The 18,186-nt window shown below is 46.6% G+C and overlaps 1 protein-coding gene across 13 annotated transcripts in view; it reads left to right on the top strand.

Annotated features, from left to right (window-relative positions):
* The window catches only part of SLC16A7 (solute carrier family 16 member 7), a 475,851-nt gene that overhangs the window by 146,840 nt on the left and 310,825 nt on the right, over positions 1-18,186 (top strand). For 9 of the 13 annotated variants that reach the window (XM_069229055.1, XM_069229062.1, XM_069229057.1 and 6 more), the window contains one exon: positions 10,135-10,285. The exons of the other annotated variants lie outside the window; for them this stretch is intronic. The gene's annotated coding sequence lies outside the window, so the exon portion shown is untranslated. The remainder of the gene's footprint in view (positions 1-10,134; positions 10,286-18,186) is intronic. 13 annotated transcript variants of the gene reach the window in all.

The following is an 18,186-nucleotide window of genomic DNA, read 5'->3' on the forward strand; positions in this document are numbered from 1 at the left end:
ATAAAGATGCAATGGAAAATTGTAGAAATATCACAGGAAAGTGATATAAAGTGTCTTAAGTCTTTAGAATGTAACAAAAGTCTCTTTCAAGCACAAGTACCTGGTTCGGAGTGGAAAATCTCCTCAGAGGGCCACAGGAGAAGAGATGCGTGCAAAAAGGGTGTGTGCGTCGATTTCTCCTCAGCACACAAAGACTTGCGTCGTTCTTTTCCACGCGGGGAAGTCGGGCGTCGTTTTCCGGCGCGCAGACAGTCTCTTTTCGTGGATCGCGGGGATTACCAGATGTCCCGGGTCTGTGCGTGGATTCTCCGACTTGTTTTCCGGCTGCGCGTCGTTCTGCGGGGCTGCGCGTCGAAGTTTCGATCTCATGGTAGGCGTCGCGTCGATTTCTCCTTGGAAGTCGGGCGGCGTTGTCCTTGCGAGGCCGTGCGTCGAAATTTTGGTCTCACGGCAGGCGTCGCGTCGATTTCTCCTCGGGAGTCGTGCGGCGTTGTCCTTGCGAGTCCGTGCGTCAAAGTTTCGCACTCACGGTAGGCGTCACGTCGATTTCTCCTGGAAAGTCGGGCGGCGTTGTCCTTGCGAGGTTGTGCGTCGAAGTCTCGATCGTCCCGAGGGCGTCGCGTTGATCAGCGTCGGTGTGCGGCGTTTTTCTCACCGCGAAACAAGCTGTGCGTCGAAATTTTCGGCGCACGGAGCGTCCAAGTGAAAGGAAGAAGTCTTTTTGGTCCTGAGACTTCAAGGAACAGGAGGCAAGCTCTATCCAAGCCCTTGGAGAGCACTTTCACAGCCAGACAAGAGTTCAGCAAGGCAGCAGGGCAACAGCAAGGCAGCAGTCCTCTGTAGAAAGCAGACAGGTGAGTCCTTTGAGCAACCAGGCAGTTCTTCTTGGCAGGATGTAGTTTCTGGTTCAGGTTTCTTCTCCAGCAAGTGTCTGATGAGGTAGGGCAGAGGCCCTGTTTTATACCCAAATGTGCCTTTGAAGTGGGGGAGACTTCAAAGAGTGGCTAAGAAGTGCACCAGGTCCCCTTTCAGTTTACTCCTGTCTGCCAGGGTCCCAGTAGGGGGTGTGGCAGTCCTTTGTGTGAGAGCAGGCCCTCCACCCTCCCAGCCCAGGAAGACCCATTCAAAATGCAGATGTATGCAAGTGAGGCTGAGTACCCTGTGTTTGGGGTGTGTCTGAGTGAATGCACAAGGAGCTGTCAACCAAGCCCAGCCAGACGTGGATTGTAAGGCACAGAAGGATTTAAGTGCAAAGAAATGCTCACTTTCTAAAAGTGGCATTTCTAGAATAGTAATATTAAATCCGACTTCACCAGTCAGTAGGACTTTGTATTACCATTCTGTCCATACTAAATATGACCTCCCTGCTCCTTTCAGATCAGCAGCTGCCACTTCAACAGTGTATGAGGGCAGCCCTAATGTTAGCCTATGAAGGGAGCAGGCCTCTCAGTAGTGTGAAAACGAATTTAGGAGTTTTACACTACCAGGACATATAACTACACAGGTACATGTCCTGCCTTTTACCTACACAGCACCCTGCCCTAGGGGTTACCTAGGGCACACCTTAAGGGTGACTTATATGTAGAAAAAGGGGAGTTCTAGGCTTGGCAAGTACTTTTAAATGCCAAGTCGAGGTGGCAGTGAAACTGCACACACAGGCCTTGCAATGGCAGGCCTGAGACAAGGAAAAAGGGGCTACTTAAGTGGGTGGCACAACCAGTGCTGCAGGCCCACTAGTAGCATTTAATTTACCAGCCCTATGCACATAAAGTGCACCTTACTAGGGACTTATAAGTAAATTAATAGTCCAATCAGGTATGATTCCAGGTTACCATGTTTTAAGGGAGAGAGCATATGCACTTTAGCACTGGTTAGCAGTGGTAAAGTGTGCAGAGTCTATAAACCAGCAAAAACAGTGTCCAAAAAAATGGAGGGAGGCAGGCAAAAAGTTAAGGGTGACTACCCTAAGGCTGTCAGGTCTAACATTAGTGTTTTAGAGCGACAGTTTAGCCAGTAGCAGAGATGGCATCTCGTTGGATGACTGCTGCTCAAGCCCTTACTCGTATGTAGGATCAGAGACTGAGACAGCAGATACTGAGACAGCATCTGTGGGTTAGGGCAAAGGTGCAGACTCTGGGAGTGATTTTTCAGTTGGAGGAGTCCCATTCGATAACTCCTCTTCCAGTGATTATGAGGGAGGTGATGAGGGGAGTCCTGCTGTCCCTTCAGAAGCACAGCCTGTGCAGTGGGACAATAGCGGGTTAGCCCAACCCAGAGAGCAGGTGCATGCGGTGGCAAGCACAGAGAGAGTGCTCTCTTGGGAGCTCCCCAATGTAGTTCCACTCCAAATTCCACTGCCCAAATTGTACTGTGGAGACATTAAAATTATCTATCACAAGACAACCTGGTTTTGTAAGGCAGGCACCTGCATTTTTGGTCCTGGGCTTGGCAGCCATATAGGGAAACCTACCAAACCCAGACATTTCTGGAAACTAGACATCCGGGGTAGTCCACAGAGGTGTGATGTGTGTGGATTCCCCAAAGTTCTCTTACCCAGAATACCCTGCAAATCTGAAATGTTGAATAAAAACTAAATTTTGTGTTGCATTTCTGTAACACCAACTATGGGAAAATGTTAGGATACACAACATTCCTACCACCCAGTGTTTTCCCCACCTGTCCTGATAAAAACGCTACCCCACTTGAGTGCCTATACCTAGTGCCTGCGTCAGGAATGGATCACCCCAGGGTCAACAGTTGCCCTCATGTAAGGACCAACATTGACCGTTGTGTAATCTATTCCTGACACGGGCACTACGCCTACCCACACAAGCGAGGTACCATTTTTATCGGGAGACTTTGAGGGAATACTGGGTGGAAGGAAATTTCTGGCTTCTCTCAGATTCCAGAACTTTCTATCACCGAAATGTGAGGAAAAATGCACAGGTTTGGTTGGTTTTCCTAGGTACCAGCTGAGTTAGAGGCCAAAGTTCACAGCTAGGCACCTTTCAAAAAACATATCTGTTTTCATTGGAAAAATGTGACGTGTCCACATTGTGTTTTGGGGTATTTCCTGTCATGGGCACTAGGCTTAACCACACAAGTGAGGTACCATTTTTATCAGGAGACTTGGAGGAAAGCTGGGTGGAAGGAAATTTGTGGCTCCTCTCAGAGTCCAGAACTTTCTATCACCGAAATGTGAGGAAAACATGTTTTTGCCAAATATTGAGGTTTGCAAAGGTTTCTGGGTAACAGAACCTGGTTAGAGCCCCACAAGTCATCCCATCCTAGATTCCTCTATGTGCCTAGGTTTAAAAAATTCACAGGTTTGGTGGGTTTCCCTTGGTGCTGGCTGAGCTAAAGGTCAAAGACCAAAGCTAGGCACTTTCCAAAAAACACATCAGATTTCAGTGTAAAAATGTGATGTGTCCATGTTGCGTTTCCTGATGCGGGCAGTAGGCCTATCCACCCAAGTGAGGTATCATTTTTATCGGGAGCTTGGGGAAACACAGAATAGCACAAGTGTTATTGCCCCTTGTCTTTCTCTGCATTTTTCCCTTCCAAATGTAACACCGTTTGTAAAAACACACCTACTTGAAGTATGGGGACCCCAGAATTCAGAGATGTGCAAATAATCACTGCTTCTCAACACCTTATATTGTTCCCAATTTGTAAATACAAAGATTTCCTTGATACCTATTTTTCACTCTTTATATTTCACCAAATGAATTGCTGTATTCCCGGTATACAATGAAAACCCATATCAAGGTGCAGCTCATTTATTGGCTCTGGGTACCTAAGGTTCTTGATGAACCTATAAGTCCTATATATTCCGCAACCAGAAGAGTCCAGCAGATGTAACAGTATATTGCTTTTGAAAATTTGACATTGCAGGAAAAAGTTACAGAGTAAAACATGGAGAAAAATGCCTGTTTTTTTCCAGCTCAATTTCATTATATTTTTATTTTAGCTGTTACGTTTTGTAGGAAAACCTTGAAGGGTCTACACAAATGAGCCCTTGCTGAATTCAGAATTGTGTCTACTTTTCAGAAATGTTTAGCTGTCTGGGATCCAGCATTGGTTTCACACCCCAAAAAATAGTAAGAATGGGGTATGCCCCAGAAAAAAACAAAATTGTGTTGAAAAATTTGGTTTTTTGATTCAAGTATGCCTGTTCCTGAAAGCTGGGAAGATGGTGATTTTAGCACCACAAAGCCTTTGTTTATGCCATTTTTAGGGAAGAAAAACACATGCTTTCATCTGTAGCCCTTTTTTCTAATTTTTCAGAAAAAATGAAATTTACCCTGTACGTTGGCTAATTTATTGGTCTCCTCCAGGGGAACCCACAAACTCTGGGCACCGTTAGAATCCCTAGGATGTTAAAAAAAAAAGGATGCACATTTGCTGTGGATAAGTTATGTGGACAAAAAGTTATGAAGGCCTAAGTGTGAACTACCCCAAATTGCCAAAACAGGGCTCAGCAGTGGGGAAGGGGGGGCAGCAGCTAAGCGGTTAACCACCTTTCTGCATCCATATTAATACAAATGCCATTTTGCATTGTGTGTATCAACAAATGCTGATCTCAGTCTGAACTAATGGCATAATTGTAGTTCTTTAATGACCCAAACATAACATTACTAGTTTAAATAAAGCCCTTGTTGGACTTGGCCCGGTCTGCAGAGTCATTCCTAAACTTTTTGCCTTCCTCTTTTTGCTTATTTGTTGGCCTTAGGACTTTACCACTCCTAATCTATGCTAAAATGATTGTGCTCTCGGCTTGAAACATGGTGTCTTTGCCTGATACTCAAGTGGCATATTTCATTTACTTATAAGTCCTAAGTTCCTAGTAAAGTGCCTCTGCATGTGCCCAGGACCCGTAAATTAAATGTTACTGGTGGGCCTGCAGGACTTATTGTGCAACCCACATAAGTAGCGTTTTAAAAATGTCTCAGGCCTACCGCTGCAGAGCCTCTGTGTGTAGTTTAAATAAACCTTTTGCCAGACCCAAACCTTCCTTTTTAATACATAAAGGTCACTCCTAGAGTAGGCCCTGGATATCCCAGAGGGCAGAGTGCAGTGTATTTAAAAAGTGAGGCGTACTTATAAGTTTTACATGTCCTGGTAGCAAAATAACCTTGAATGTGTTTTTCACTACTGCAAGGCCCATCTCTCCCATAGCATAACATTGGAGTTGCCTTATTATTACAATTTATAAGTATAATTTCCTAAATGGGAAGAGATAAACAGTTCATGTCTGGTGTCTCACAATTTAAAATCCTAACTTATAAGGAAGTCCGGTTTTTAAACTGCAGTTCTGACAGTGCCACTTTTAGAAAGTTTGAATTTTCTTGCCTTACCCATTTGGTGCCTACAACCTGTCTCTGGGTCACATGGCTGGCTGTAACTTACAGTTGGGCTTTGTGTATTTCTCTTGATCAGCCACACACAATAGGGGGCTTACGTGCGACTGGATGGGCCCTCACTGTCAGCATGGATGGAGGAGCTGGGCCCAGTTGTGTCCTTTCTCCACACAAAGGACTACACATTTGCTGTAGTTAATCTGGGGCTAGGGCCAGAAAGTCAGGGCATCTGTTCGCTTCATAGGCATGGCTCTAGAAGCATTTCCCCACTTCAAAGGGACAACTATTTATAAAAGAAGGACCTCAGACACCAGCACTTCTGTACACTTCTGGTCCTCTGGATACTCTGCCAGGAAGAAAGACTTCAGTGCTTCTATAAGGAATGCCACTATGATAGACTGCTGTTCTGAAGAAACTACTGCCCTGCTGTGCTGAGCTGCTGCTCTCTTGCTTGGGGAAGAAGAACTGGACCTGCAACTTCACCTTGAACCCAGGACCCCAGAGCGACTCCAAGGGCTAGTCTGTGGGCCTCCTGATCATCAAAGGTTCATCAACCAGCTTCTGAACCCAACTGCAGTGGGTTCTTGACCCTTAAGTGGTGCCTCTCAAGTCCTGGTCCCTTGGGATGTCTCATAGACTCCTAAACAAAGCTTTTGGGCTCATTGTGACCACAAACGGTTCTGTTAGCACGGAGACTGTGCTGCTCACACTGAAGTCCAATTGGAGTCACTACTAACCCGTCTATTTGCAAAGAAGCATTGACAGCTTGCGGGGGACCACCAATGTGAAGTTTCTGCCTGTCCTTCCGCCTGCCCTTCCGTGATGCTTTTCATGCTATGCTGACAACCGCAGGTCAACTTTCCTTGCTCCGCACAACCCTCCCCAATGTGAACAGAACTCTTGGCACAAAATTTGAGCAGTAAACCTTCAGATGGGCTAATCTGTGACTTCATCCGACCCGTGCTCCATTGCGGTTGGCCTGAATTTTTTACTTTGACCCCATCCAGCACAGCAAGCAAGCCGTAATTGGTGCTTTGTGCTTTTTGGAACTATATTCACTTTATTCTTTACAAATGTGGTCTTGTTTTATTTATGAAATTTTGCTCTATTTTTCTATCCGTCTGTGGGATTTTTTTGTGTGGTGTTTCACTGTTTGAAGTATTGCACAAATGCTTTAAACATTGCCTCTAAGTTAATCCTGTCTGCTCTGTGCCAAGCTACCAGGGGGCTGAGCATGGTTAATTTGGGGTTTGCTTGTGCCTTACCCTAACAAGGATTGAGGTTGCTGCTTGATCAGGGCTCACAACCCTGTGAACCAGTAACCCAATTTCTCACTACCCTCCTTTAGAATGTTTCACTGACATACAATAATAATACAATTTGTATTAATACTAATGTGTTTTTATAAAGTATTTTCTACCTCAATTATGCTAGTTTCTATATGATGTAAATAAAAGGTGTTACTTTTAGCCATATTTGACTGCTGCAAATAAACCTTTCCTGCATAGTCACTCAAACCTTTTCAACTTTTTTCTGAACTATATTTTTACGAGCTCTAGGAATTTGTGCACTTTACCACTGCTAAACTGTAGTGGAGTAAACTGCTTGTTCTTCCCCTCTAAATCAGGTGCTATACTTTGGAGCACCCTAGTTGGTATTTCTACCTTCCCAATAAGTCCATTGTCTATAATGCTTTAATTGTACCCATGGCATAGAAAGGTAAATGTCATGTGGGCTCCAGTGGTTATTTACGCCATCCACATATATATGGCAAATGCACATTTTTGCCAGGAGTACCATTGTGCTCTGGCTAGGCTGTAATTTAAATGACCTCAAGTGTCTTGTGGAAGGGCAAATTGCATTTTATAAAGAAAAAAAAATGTTTTTTTATATTTATATATATGTGTGCCTTGTCAGCCGACAGAGTAGGCTACTGACATATTTAAATAATAGGGCTTACCACATATTGGCTAAAAGGTGTTTCACTCAGCAGGCCTGGGTAGACTTTTCTCTAATGGACCTAGGTTGGATAAAAGCTTTACCTCGACCTAGGAAAAGGCTAGACAAATTGTTCAAAGTTATTTCCTGCTTATTTTAAAAAATTATCAGATTTTAAATAACTTATATAGAGAAGTACAGTTATGTACCTTAGGCTGCCTGAGCCAGAACTGGCTTAAAATCAGTTCTGCTACCTAACACACCCCCAGAGCTGAAATACACATCTTTCATTGGAAGGTTTGACAACACTGATTCCGATGACAGTGGCTTACCTCTGGGCCCAGAAAAGACCAATGGGGGTTAACTGCTGACCACTTAGGAGGGACTGGCTATTTGAGAATGAGCAGGTACAGTGGGCAGAACAAAGGACAGCTTTAGCACTACCTCTTTTGACCTGGAGATGTTAAAGAACAGTTCTTCTGTTCATTCACAGGACCCTACTAGTCAGTTAGGCAGCAGCCACAGAAAGGGGGTGTAAGAAATTAGAGAATTTGTTGAAGGATGTGAAAACCTACCTCAAATAATAATCACTATCCTTGTCAAGGTGAACCACAACAGTCACTAAATAAATCTGTGCTTAACTCTGGTAGCGTGGCAAAAAAGTAGTCAGGCTTAACTTGGAGATAATGTGTAAAGTATTTATGCAGTACTCAAACAGTAAAATAGTTAATTTAAAATAGAGTACGTGCTAGTAAATAAAAAGACACCAAAACAACAAAAATCCAGTTAGTAGAACTGTAGTTCTGAATTTCAAAATTTAAGGTTCAACAGAGCCCTAAAAAGCGTTACACACCAATCGTGCTCATCTGGTTGTGCTTGATCAAGACAAAGTCAAACATTATGCCTGGCCACAGTGGTGCATGAGACAGATACAGTGACCAGGTTTGTCCTGGTGAAAAGTTATACTTTGTGTCTCATTGAAGCAGTTGACTTCTGGCAAGAAAGACCCAAGCAGGAGAAATTTGAATTTCTTGGCTCTCCAAATCATAGTGTCAGGTAATAGTATTTAAAGTAAAAATCAGCATAGGTGTTATTGGTAGTAGCATTCCCATCTTTCCTATCAACAGCTGAAAAATGTTGACGCAAATAAGTGTGTTGGGCTGTAATATTTTGTTATCACACCACAAATACCAATTTTATCTATACCACAAACACCCGGATACCTGGGTGTTTTAAGGTGTATTTATCATTTAAAATACTCCAACAAACAAATATCTCAAATATCTCCCAGGAATTTGTTTCAGCCCATCCTGTTTTTTTAGGTTCCAGCATGCGACCCAATGATGAATCGTGCCACTACTGGAGTGGGTGAGGGTCTTTAAACAAACACTGAACAAGTTTTTATGATACCTTTGAAGTGTATTTGCTTAAGTTAGGGAAACAGTATCCTATACACCTTAATTTCTCTCTTCCCTTCCGATCTAACAATTGTTTGTTTGCATTCGGGGTTGGTAAAGTGGTGTATATATTACATTGGATATACTGTTGGTATATAAATATTGCATTGGTCTTTCAACCTGTTGTGGGTTTACAGCTACCCCTGTCTTTCTCATGTTATTCATCTTATCACTTGTAAACCTAAATATGGTACAGTTTTGGGAAAAAATGTCCCTGTCACATAAACACTGTGGCTGAGATGCAGAGCCAGCAATGCAAAACCACACCCTACAAAAGGTGAACACTGAGGAGAGATTTCTGGTGCCGGGGAGAGTATTTATATCAGTTTGTAAGCTGCACTGTTTCTGGCACCATCCGAACATCTTGCTTATCAACCTTAACTTCCCAACATTAGATACAAGGTCCTGGAGGAAGCCATTGCTGTAGTACACTTTACCCTGCTTCCATCTTAATTTATGGTGGTGGGAGGGGTGAAGAGGGCTGCAGTAACAGCTTCCTCTAGCATGCCCTGTCTGCCATACCTGCTGTATTCAGTAAAAGGACTTTGATCCCGTCTATTTCTTACCAAAGGTTGACTGCAGTGTTGCTTTTCTTTGCCACCTCCTAACTGGTTCATCCAGCTGATACGTCACTTACGTTCTTGGCTGAGGAGCACTGGCTCTGTACAGTTTTCTTACGCTTTGATTGTTTATCTGTTGTTAGGGGGAACTCTCTTTTCAATTGTTTCGTGCCTCAGCTTGTGTTGTGATGCACATTTTTCGGCCCCTGTTTTTGAAAAATCACTTTACTTCCTCCATGTGATCACCCAGCGGGAATTCATTTGCAGCCATTCTACATTTGACATGTTGTTTCCATTTGTTAAAAGCGACAGGGTGCTTTTATGTTTTTTCATTTCCATGTTTGCTCTCTCACATCAAAAAGTTCAAAGTTCAAACTACCACTCTGTTTTCCCTTCTGTCTATTCTGAGCAGCTCTCATCCCATCTTTCCAACATGCCACATAATTCCACAACTAACAATTTAAATCCAACCCTCATAATTCCACTCCACATGACATACATCCACTCCCAACCAAACCACATGGGTAAAAGACATTGTCATTTACAATGCCAATAGCTCTAAATCTTGCAAATGCGAGACCTATTGCATTGCAAATGCTGTTTTGTAACTGTGGCTATCTTCACTGTTCTCATGGTATCAATAGGCTACAAGAAGAGGGGTTAAATTTACTGTAACAAACACAAAAAGCACCAGTCATCTGAGGAACATGACTAAATTCCAGTTTGACAGTTTTCCAATACGCTTTTGACCAGAAATCGTGACCTTTGACCAGCCATGTAACAAATCCTTACAAATGTTTATGGTTGTATTTTGTGTAGAAATGGCATCACTTCTGATCATATCGGCTGGCGCTGTGGTTCAATGCCAATGAAAAAAAATTTGCATACTCCTCATCGCTTCTGGCATTACCTATTGTTTCACAGCCTGGGAGTAGGTGGCAGCAAGTTTATTGGAGGGCTTAGCAGTCAGGTAAGAAAATCCTTGTATTTAGTGTCATAATAAAGTAAATGTTTACAGTCAACAGCTAACCACTGTGTCTGTGTCTTTAGTTTGCAGTGCTTCTCCAGACAGTTTGACACATGGTACCTTTATTTCAGTAATCATTAGATATTTATTCTAGCTGTATCATTTTTGCATATTTGCCTCCAAATGTGTAAAGATGGCATTAGATTCAATTTTTATTCTTTTATATGAGTTGCGTGGTCTTTTGCTTAAAAAACGCCATATTAAGTAAAGGCAATACCATACGAACACACCAATATGTGCGGGGACTACGTATATGTACCAATGGGTTGTTCTTCTTTCCAGAAAAGATAAAGAGGGAAGGGAAAAGTGAGTGAAAGAATAACTGAGGTCATCATTACCAGGAAGGACATGATCTCTGCACTGTAATGCCCCTCTAATGTGTAATGGGTTATTTAACACATAATTTTACATGACTAGCCTAGATCCCTGGCTCATTGCCTACTTTCAGCCACTCTAATCCTTCTTATATAGAATGTGTTACATAGAAGCCAATGATTCGTACTGCATTCTGGAAGGACGAATACTTCCTTGACAGCCTTCCTTGCTTCCTGTATGTTGAGTCTAATTCTGTTACTTTACTATATTGATATTCCATGTTATTATATATTGCTTACGTCGCACTTAATGAAATTATAGCACTTGCAATGTTGTGGGGCTAGAATGTTAGTAGGTACTGCGATTCAAAATTAACACAGCAGCTTTGATTCATGCTTTCTGGTCCTTCACATTGTGCCTTGTTCCTATTTGCTTACATTACAAGAGGCAGGTAAGCTGTTATCAGTTGGAGTGACTAATATAGGTCATGCAGAATTCCACCCATAAATTCAGCCTCAGTGATCGCATACTTAGATGAACTTCCTACCAGGTCATCTCTTTTTGCTGCACACAAGGCCACACAAAAAATAAAATCGACTGACCTGATAACTTAAACGTGATGAAAGACTTTTTAGGGTGGACTTCTTTCTCACCATGTCAAGTAAGCGAAGTCCCCTTATTCCACTTCTCTTATCCTTTCTGCTGCCACCTAGACTCTCTTCTAAAAGACACATCAAAGCCTATACATGACCACCTCACCTGCAGCAGTGGGCAGAGGAAGGAAGACCCCTCCCCTCACCAAAGGATTTAAACAATTGTGGTACAAGCATACATGCCCCAATATTTGTGACACAGCCAGTATTTCTTATTTCCCTGCTGATAATTCCTGACTGGTTGCTTCAGAAAGTAGACATAAAAAACTATTGCAAGCTTGTCTCCCAGTAAGTGGATTGATAACTCAGACTGTATTGCAGCACAGTGAACTGCGACTGTGTAAGAGGTGTGATACTGCTATCAGAAGCTTTAATAAAAGGTTTGCATTACTCAGTGAGATTTAAAGAAACACCCAATGAAGTCCAGATCATTGAGGTCTTCCTATTCCAAATCTTTCAAAGATGGTGCTAAAGCTGTTTGCTACCACTGCTACCTTTGTGGCCCAAGTACACTAAAAAGCCCTGCCCTCTCTGGCACATGTTGACGTTTATAGCCAGGTTTCCTTTATTTTGTGCCTGATGCATTTCCTTGGTGTTTACCACGTGGGCCTTATACATGATGCTAAAGACAGCAATGTCGTGGTATGCTGCTACATGAAAATCAGTACCCTGAAATGAAACCCTGTGTACCCTGGCATCTGTCAGCTTATAACGTGTCAACTAGCTCATTGGTGCCTGGTATAGAAATCTGCTTTAGTCACCACAACGCATCCCCAGTAAATCTCAGTTTCACTCTAAATCTCAGTCCTGTGATGCTCTCTCAACATTACAAGGCTAGGCATGAACGACTGGAAGGCTCAGGCACCCAAGGCCAAAACTTTGGAATTTCAATTTTCGATGCATTCCCTTACTTTATGTGACACCATGTGCATTTTGAATTTGACAGGTATGCTCTCCCTTCTGTGAGTACCATGAAGACCCTCACCTCAGACCTAGATCCAGGTAGATTACATCAGTTATCATCTCAACTAATGTGATGGAAATGGCCCTTTCTGCAGGGTCACCCCCAAACTGTTTGCCTTCTTCTGCCTGTTTTTCTGCCTCATTTTTGCTGACTTTTAGGATTCTTTGCACTTTACCACTGCTGACCAATGCTAAAGTACATGTGCTCTGTACTCTAAACATGGTAACATTGGCTTCTCCTCAGTTGGCATATATAATGTACTTGTCAGTCCAGAGTAAAGTGCACTATATGTGTCCAGGGCATGTAAATTAAATGCTACTGGTGGACCTGCAGCACTAATTGTACCGTCCACTACAGTAGCAACCCTTGACCCTGCTTCAGGCAGGTCGCTCCTTTGCACGGCGTACCGGTGATGCCGCTGCCCCAGGTTCCCTATTTGTTCTCTGCCCTGGTCTCCCCGCCACTGCATCCCTGCGGCCCGCCCCCCCCCTCCACTTTAAATTCCTTTTTTCTGCTGCTGCGTCCCTGCAGCCCCAGCCCTGCTCACCCATTCACTGCCCCCTCCCTCCTCCCTGCTGCCCCTCCCTCCTATCTCCCCTTATATAGCAGCCCCTGCGCGGTTAATGGAGCGTTTCGTGACCCTGCTTCAGGCAGGTGGCTCCCCTGCACCGTGTGCCAGTGTTGCCTCTGCCACATGTTCCCTATTTGTTCTCTGCCCTGTTCTCACCACCGCTGCGTCCCTGCGGCCCCGCCCCCCCTCCACTTTCAATTCCTTTTTTCCAGCCGCTGCGTCCCTGCAGCCCCACCCCCGCTCACCCATTCACTGCCCCCTCTCTCCTCCAGGCAGCCCCTCCCTCCCATCTCCCCTTATATGGCAGCCCCTGCGCGGTTAATGGAGCGTTCCGTGACCCTGCTTCAGGTAGGTCGCTCCCCTGAACCGTGTGCCTGTGTTGCCACTGCTTCAGGTTCCCTATTTTTTCTCTGCCCTGTTCTCCCCGCCACTGCCTCCCTGCGGCTCCGCCCCCCCCACTTCAATTTCCTTTTTTCCCGCCGCTACATCCCTGTGGCCCTGCTCCCCTCCCTCCACTTCAATTTCCTTTTTCCCCGCCGCTGCGTCCCAGCGGCCACGCCCCCTCCCTCCACTTCAGTTTCCTTTTTTCCCGCCGCTGTGTCCCTGCGGCCCCACCCCATGGTCGCCCATTAGCTACCCCCTCCCCCCCTCCCCCCCTTATATGGCAGCCACTGCACGGCTGCGCCGCTGGCATGCTAAAGGTGCGCCTAAGGCAAGCCCATCTGCACCCGTCCACGTCCAGACCGAACCCAGCGCCAGGACCCCTGGTCCCCAAGACCACCACGGCCAGCAACGCCATTACACCGACAGCACCCTCCGCGCACTCAACACCGGACGAGCACACACCTGCTTCCCGGCCTCCCCTAAGCACACCCAGGGACCCTTCACCTGCCGGAACTGCAGCCTCACCAGCCTCCAAATCGCCAACCCTCCTGCCGAGCCTGACCGCAACTACCACCGATGCATCCTACTTAACACCTGCTCCGCACGCAAACACGCCGTCGAACTCTGGGTCCTGCTCGACACCTCCAACCCGGACGTCGCCTTCCTGACAGAGACCTGGATGAACGCCTCCTCGGCCCCAGACATCGGCATAGCCATTCCGGGTGGCTACAAGATCACCCACAGGGATCGCACCAACGGAGTCGGAGGCGGAATCGCCATCGTCCACAAGAACACCATCAGGGTCACGACCTGTACCGATGACACCCTCAGCACAACCAAAGACCTGCACTTCCAGATCCACACCAAGCCGAACACCACCCTCAGAGGAACCCTCATCTACAGACCCCCCGGACCACGGCCTCAGGTCTGCGACTCCATCGCCGACCTCGTCAGCAGGCACGCCCTAGCCTCCGCTGACTACGTCCTCCTCGGCAACCTGAACTTTCACCTGGAGAATAACAACGACCCCAACTCCACCACAACTAATTGACAATCAACCTCGCCACCCTCGGACTCCGTCAACTCGTCACTACCCCAACACACTCCGCTGGCCACACGCTGGACCTCGTCTTCTCCCACGTCACCTTCAGCCACACCACTGAACTCCCATGGACCGACCACTGCTGCATCCACTTCACCTTCCAGAAACCAACCACCGCACCCAACAGATCCCCCGCTGCAACTTGAGCAAAATCAGCCAAGACCAGCTGATCACCAGCCTCGCCTGAACACCACCCACCAAACCCACCGAACCAACCAATCCCAACCTCGCATCCTGCAACCTCTGGCGCTGGATCGACGACTGCGCCAACACTCTTGCCCTGCTCAATAAACCGTCCAACAGAGGTGCCAACAAGAGAGCCAGATGGTTACCCTCGGACCTTTGAGCCTCCAAGCAAACCTGCCGGAAACTGGAGAGAAAGTGGCTCCTCGAACAGACACCGGACAACCACGCCGCCTTCAAGAACGCCATCCGCAATCACCTCATCAGATATGCCAAGAAAACCTCCTTCAAAGACCGCCTGGACAACAACGCACAAAACAGCAAGGAGCTTTTCAACATCGGGAATTAACTCTCCAACCCCAGCTCCAGCACAAACGACATACCACCTTCACAAGACCTGTGCAACTCCCTCGCTGCCTTCTTCCACCACAAGATCACAGACATCCATGACAGCTTCAACAGGCAGACCACCCTGCCAATAACCGACTCCTCAGACTCTCCACCCACCTTCAACTACGACCCCCTGCTCGCCTGGGCCAACGTGTACGAAGACGACATCATCAAAACCATGGGCACCATCCACTCTGGATCTCCTTCAGAACCATGCCTGCACCACATGTTTAACAAAGCAAGCGCCACCATCGCACCCCACCTCCGCAAAGCCATCAACATCTCCTTCGAGACCACGACCTACCCCGAGAGCTGGAAGCATGCTGAGATCAAACCACTACTCAAGAAACCCATAGCGGACCGAGAGACCTCAAGAACTTCTGTCCCATCTACCTGCTCCCATTCCCGGCCAAGGTCATCGAGAAGATCGTCAACAGACAACTGACCCGCTACCTCAAAGAAAACAACATCCTGGACCCATCCCAGTCAGGGTTGCACAGCAACCACAGTACCGAAACCGCCCTCATCACCGCCACCGAGGACATCAGGGCCCTGCTTGACAATGGCAAAATCACGGCCCTCATCCTCCTGGGCCTCTCGGCCACCTTTAACACCGTCTGCCACCGCATCCTACGCACACACCTCCACAACGCAGGGATCCGGGACAAAGCTCTGGAGTAGACCACCTTCTTCCTCTCCGGCAGAACCCAGAGCGTCCGCCTCCCCCTTTCCGCTCCGAAGCCTCCAAGGTCATCTGTGGCATTCCCCAAGGTTCAGCCCTACACTTTTCAATGTCTACGTGGCCCAGCTCGCCCACGTCGCCCGGCTACACAACCTCAACATCATCTCCTACGCTGACAACACCCAACTGATCCTCTCCCTCACCAAGGACCCCCTCACCGCCAAATCCATCCTCCACGAAGGAATGAAGGCCGTTGCCGAATGAAGGAGGAACAGCAAACTGAAGTTGAACTCAGAAAAGACAGAGGTCCTCATCCTCGGCGCCAACCCCTCAGCCTGGGACGGCTCCTGGTGGCCGACCGCTCTGGGAGTAGCCCTAACACCCACCAACCATGCACGCAACCTGGGCATCATCCTCGACTCAACACTCTCCATGAACAAGCAAGTCAGCGCCATCTCCTCATCCTGCTTCAACACCCTCCGCATGCTCCACAACATCTACAGATGGATCCCCACTGATACAAGAAGAACAGTCACCCAAGCCCTCGTCAGCAGCAAACTTGACTACGGAAACGCCCTCAAATGACTGCTACGCATACAAAACGCCTCCGCACGCTTGATCCTCGATACCCACCGCCACATCACTCCCCTTCTGAGAGACCTACACTGGCTCCCCGTCAACAAAAGGATAACCTTCAAGCTCCTCACCTACGCACACAAGGTGCTCCACAACACCGGTCCAGCTTACCTCAACAGACGACTCACCTTCTACACCCCGTCCCAGCAACTCCGCTCAGCTGACCTCGCCACCGTCCCCCGCATCTGAAGATCGACTACCGGAGGCAGATCCTTCTCCCACCTCTCCGCCAAGACCTGGAACACCCTTCCCTTGCCCCTACAACAGACTAAATTCCTGCTGACTTTCAGGAAGCGGCTCAAAACCTGGCTATTTGAGCAGTAGCAGCACTCCCCCTCCCCCCCCGCTCAGCGCCTTGAGGCCCTTACGGGTGGTAGTGCGCTTTACAAATTCACTGATTGATTGAGTAGCCCTTTAAACATGTCTCATCCTGCCACTGTAAAGTCTGTATGTGCAGTTTTGAACTGCCAGTTCCACCTGGCAAGTGTACCCAGGGGCAGGGTGCAGTTTATTTAAAAAAGTTGGACTGGTAATTTTAAGTTTAACATGTCCAGATGGTGAAAAACTCTTACATTCGTAAGGCATAGCTCTCCCATAGAATAACGTTGGGATTACCTTAAACATATTTTAATGAAATTTTCCAAATGGGAAAAGATAGAAATATGGAGTTTGGTGTCCCTTGACTTTCAATTTAAAATCCGATTTCACCCTAAGTTTTGATTTTAATTTGTAAGTCTGTAAAAGCCACTTTTAGAAAGTTTGCATTTCTCTTACATTCTGTGCCTCTGCCTGCCTCTAAATACACGTCTGGGTTGGGTGACACTTGAGCTTTGTGCATTCCCTCTAGACAACCACACACAATGGGAGTTTAGGTGTGATTTGATGGGCCTTAATGGCCCGTTAACTGGCTTGATGGTGGGGCGGAGCTTAGCACTGCCTCACACCTGAATAGACTTGTCCTGTCCACCCACAGTAGGGCTTAGCAACCATGCATTGACAGTCCAGACAGCTTGGAACGAGGACAGGTGAGGCAGGGCATCTGTACATTTCAAAGGCCTGCTTCCTCCATCTTCCAGAACTAGGGAACCGATGTATAAATAATGGACCCCAAAACCCCAACCAAGGCAGATCTCTACTGGAACCAAGGATACTCTGCCGGGAAGAAGGGCTGCTGTGCTGCCAGGAGGGACTGTCACTCTGCAACTGCATTATTGTGTTGGCCTACTGCTTTCTCTGCTGTAGCAGGGATTGCTACTTTGCTATTTTCTTAGCTGTGTTAGCCTGCTGCCTGCTACTTCTGTCCTGCAGTGAGCGGGCTGGACTTGCTCTTTACATCTTTGAACCCAAGATCCTCCAAGGTCTTGTTGGCTTGTCACCTGTTCTTCTGCAGTCTCAGGGACATCAAAGACTGCCTGTAACTCACCTGCTTCAGCACCTGAGCTCTGCTATTTGTAAGTCTACCCTGCCAAGTGGTGCCACCCAGTTGTGGACCCTTGGAAGCAGGCCTTCTGGGGTTTTCATCAGATCTGCTGCAAAGCAATGCTGCACAGACCGCAGTCCAGGATTTAAGGTACTGTGTTCAGCAGGTCGAAGTTGGTCCCTGTAGCCCGCCCACGCTCCAGCACAGTCAACCTGAACTTGTGACTTTGTCCCGGTCTAGCGTGACCAGATAACCACAGTCGGTGCTTTGCGCTTTTATGTGCTATTTTCAACTGCATTTTTTAAGTTGCATATCTCAGGATCTACTTATTGAACCTTTGTCATTTTTGGTCTTGTTTTAATCAGATAAATATTCTTTATATTTCTAAGCTGGTGTTAGGTATTTTTGTGATGTCTTCCACTGTGTTACTGTAATTTAAGTGTTGTACAAATATTTACACATTGCCTCTTAAGTTAAGCCTGACTGCTCTGTGCCAAGCTTCCAAGGGGTAAGCACAGGTTAATATAGGTTGTGTATCTTACTT

This window comes from Pleurodeles waltl, chromosome 4_1, assembly GCF_031143425.1.
Source record: "Pleurodeles waltl isolate 20211129_DDA chromosome 4_1, aPleWal1.hap1.20221129, whole genome shotgun sequence".
NCBI lineage: Eukaryota > Metazoa > Chordata > Amphibia > Caudata > Salamandridae > Pleurodeles > Pleurodeles waltl.